Source organism: Choloepus didactylus, chromosome 4 (assembly GCF_015220235.1).
Source record: "Choloepus didactylus isolate mChoDid1 chromosome 4, mChoDid1.pri, whole genome shotgun sequence".
Lineage (NCBI taxonomy): Eukaryota > Metazoa > Chordata > Mammalia > Pilosa > Megalonychidae > Choloepus > Choloepus didactylus.
The window spans coordinates 182,024,403-182,028,248 of record NC_051310.1 but is presented as its reverse complement, the minus strand read 5'-3'; the positions used below and the strand labels follow the sequence as shown (position 1 = coordinate 182,028,248).

General features: G+C 37.6%; 1 pseudogene; it reads left to right on the top strand.

The window, feature by feature from the left end:
* Positions 1–1,024: 1,024 nt before the first annotated feature.
* On the top strand, positions 1,025–2,642 carry LOC119530799 (annotated as a pseudogene).
* The last annotated feature ends 1,204 nt before the right edge of the window (positions 2,643–3,846 follow it).

Here is a 3,846-nt window from a genome sequence, read left to right as displayed (position 1 = left end):
AATGATTGAATTGTTAATGTGTCAATAATAGTATTACAGAATGCACAGTGTCAGCAATTATGATATAAAGATCCTAATCTGTGTTCTCACTTTAACAGCAGATACCCTGCAAGGTTTGTGTGGTAGAATGAGTTATGTATCCCAGAAAAAAAGACATGTACTTAATCTTAACCCACGTATCTATAAGTACAAATCCATTGTAAATAGAACCAGTTATTTTTAGTTAAGGTGTGGCAAACTGAATCAGGACAGGTCTTAATCCTATTACTGGAGGCCTTATGGAGAGATAGTCAAGGGTAGGAACCAAAAGCCAGAAGTCAATTAAACCCAGCAGAGAAAGGAGAGGGCATTACCATGTTACAGGAAATCCAACCAACCAAGGATTGTCCACCAGCAAGAATGCTACCAATCCTGGGTGGAAGCAAGCCTTCTAGCCTCTGAAACTGTGAGACAACAAATTCCTGCTTTTAACCCAACCCATTGTGTGGTATTTGTCATAACAGCCTGGAAACTAAGATACTTGGTAATTTAATTCATGTTGTAATTCATCTACTTGTATTATGAGACTCTGCCTTTGTTTTTCACAAATCTCAATTCCACAGCCACAAAATTAAGAGTTTCTTTTAGGGCATACGTAGAGACTTTTGTGTCTTTCTTGCAGCACTTAAGCTGGGAATTTGAGCCCCGAGCTCACCCTTTTCTTTAGCAACTTTATCTAGCTTGTTTGGGAACAACCAACCAACCTCATTATACTTTTTACCTTGACAAAATATATACTGAGGTACCTGCCCTTTTTAAGTATTTGAGCAGAGTACCCATTGGTGATATTTTGTGTATCTCTATTGGCAAATCATACCCTGACCTACCAGTACTCTCTCAAACATTGGAAATAGAGTCATTAGTGCCTTTAAAGTCTCATGAAACTGTCGTTTAGCACAGGAGGCTATCTTCCTGCACAGGAGGCTGAAGCTGCTTGGGAACCACTGTCCACCTCTATATGAATTTCTGCTGGGTTTTTTTTTTATTATTTTTTTTATTTTTGGCAAAAATGGCAACCAACAATGTTGCTCTGAAGAGGCTGGAACAGAAGGGTGCAAAAGCAGCTCAAATTACTGAATATCTTAAGGAGCAAGCTGCTCTTCTTAAGAAGAAAGCAACTTTGCAGGCAACTCTAGAGAAAAGAAAATTTGTGTTGAAAATGCCAAACTAAGGAAAGAAATTGAAGAAATGAAACAAGAGCTAATTCAGTCAGAAATCTGAAATGGAGTGAACCACCCCCATTCCCACCGGATACTCCACTGCAAGCTAATTCTACACTTTCTGGAATATGATACAGTCTACATCAATACAATAAAATCTTTTGGTGCCAATGAACAGATATAAGGAGGTAAAGGAGGAGAAGAGAAAAATGTGAAAGAGAAAATTGAAAAGAGAGAAGAGAAGAAGGAGAAAGCAGCAATTAATAGCAGCAAGTGCTGTTCCTAAGCCAATAGATGTTTCCCGTCTGGATCTTAGAATTGGTTGTATCATCACTTCCAGAAAACACCCTGTGCTGGTTTGGATATATTATGTCCCAAAAAAACCCATGTTTTAATCCAATCTTGTGGGACATTTGGATTAGGTTGTTTCCATGGAGATGTGACTCACCCAACTGTAGGTGATACTTTTGATTAGATTGTTTCCATGGAAATGTTACCCTGTCCATTCAGTGTGGGTCTTAATTAAGTCACTGGAGTCCTATAAGAGCTCACAGACAGAAGGAGCTCAGTACTACCGCTGAGAGAGACTTCTGGGAGTTGATGCTTTGAGATGCTAGCCCAGAGTTTGCTCCAGAGAAGCTAAAAGAGGACAAAATGCCCCAAAGCATCTGGGAGAGGCATTTAGGAGATGGCTGTTGAAAGCAGACTTTTGCTGAAGCTTTGGAGATAGATGCTAGCCCAGAGTTTCTCCAGGGAAGATAAGAGAGACAAGTCCACAGACATCTTGGAGAAAAACATTTTGAAAACAGAACCCCAGAGCAGATGCCAGCCAGCTAATAAAGGTTTTCTAGATGTCATCAGCCATTCTTAAGTAAAGGTGTCTTCTTGTTGATGCCTTAATTTGGACATTTTTATAGCCTTAGAACTGTAAATTTGTAACCTAACAAATTCCCTTTAGAAAAGCCAACCCATTTCTGGTATTTTGCATAATGGAAGCATTAGCAAATTGGAACATACCCCAAATCAGATTCATTGCTTGTAGAAATCAACGTTGGCAAAACAGCCCCAAGAATAGTTGTTAGTGGCTTGGTGAATCATGTTCCTCTTAAACAGATGCAAAATCAGAAGGTGATTTACTCAGCGACCTCAAACCTGCAAAGATGAAGGAAGTACTACCTCAAGCAATAGTGATGTGTGCTAGTTCACCAGAGAGAGTCAAAATCTTGGTTCCTCCTAATGGGTCTCTTCCTGGAGACAGAATTACTTTTGATGCTTTCCCTGGAGCTCCTGACAAGGTGCTAAATCCTAAGAATACATGGGAGCAGATACAGCCTGATCTTTACACTGATGATGAGTGTGTGGCTACATACATAGGAGCTCCCTTTGAGGTGATAGGGAAGGAAGTGTGCAGGGCTTACTATGGCCAACAGTGGAATTAAATAAAATAAAATGCTTTGGGTATTGGAATTCATTGTAGAAAACTTTAATAATAATAAAAATGAATATATTTGTCACGTAAAAAAAAATCTACTCTGATTAGAGAATGAATTATAAAAACCTCAGAATCATTTTTTAAAAAATCATCCTTTAAATTCTGTTTCTCAAGAACTACTCTTGGTACCAAAATCGGTATTAGTCAGGCCTAGTTCTCCAGAGAAAGAGAAATGACAGGATGTACATATATATATATACATATTTAGAGAAAGAAAGAGATTTTTTATAATAAGAAATTACCTCACATGACCATGGAGTCTGGCAAGTCCAAACTCTGTAGGGCAGGCTGCAAGCTGGAAACTCTGATAAAGATGATTCTAAAGTCTTATAAGTCTGTATTTGCCAGGGAAATCTGGCAGAGAGAATCTGAGGAAGAAATTCTTCTTTATGATCTCTGAGATCCTCAGTTCTGGCTTTTAAGACCTCTGACTGATTGGATGAGGAGACGCCTCACATTGCTGAGGGCAATCTCCTTTGTTGATTGTACATGAAACCAACTGATTAAATATGCAAATCTATCTATGAAATACCTTCATAGTAACAATAATTCCAGTGATTTCTTGTCCAAAAATCTGAACACCATAGCCTAACCAAGCTGACACATAAAATTAACCATCACAGGTGTTTAGACATGTAACAAAGATGAAAAATGAGAGTAGAATACAAAGTTAAAAACAAGTACATTTTAATTTTAATTTCATGTATATTTTAGGCAAAGGAGATTTTTATGGTTTGAATTATCCAGATAACTGAGATAAATTCTCTTTTTTATGGTGCATTAATAAAATAAATCTAAAAAACAGATCTGCATGTTTGAAAACCATAGACTCACAGAGTTGAAAAGGGTCTTGAGGTTATTTGGTTCACACATCCTTTTGGTATTTTAACCCCTACAACAATATCATCTCCATGTGATTACCTGGCTTCTAGTTGAAGCTATGTGAGAAATTAGTACTTCTTGAGGGAGTGCATTCCATTCTTATAAAATTCTGACTTTGAAAATTCTATCTTATGTTTAGCTAACATCTCTCTATAGCTTCCATCTGCTAGTTGTAGTTCTAACCCATGGGGCCATACATAGCCTTGGGGTTATACAAATACTTTTCTACAAGATAGCCAGTAAATATTTAAAAAGAGATATCATGTCTCTCAG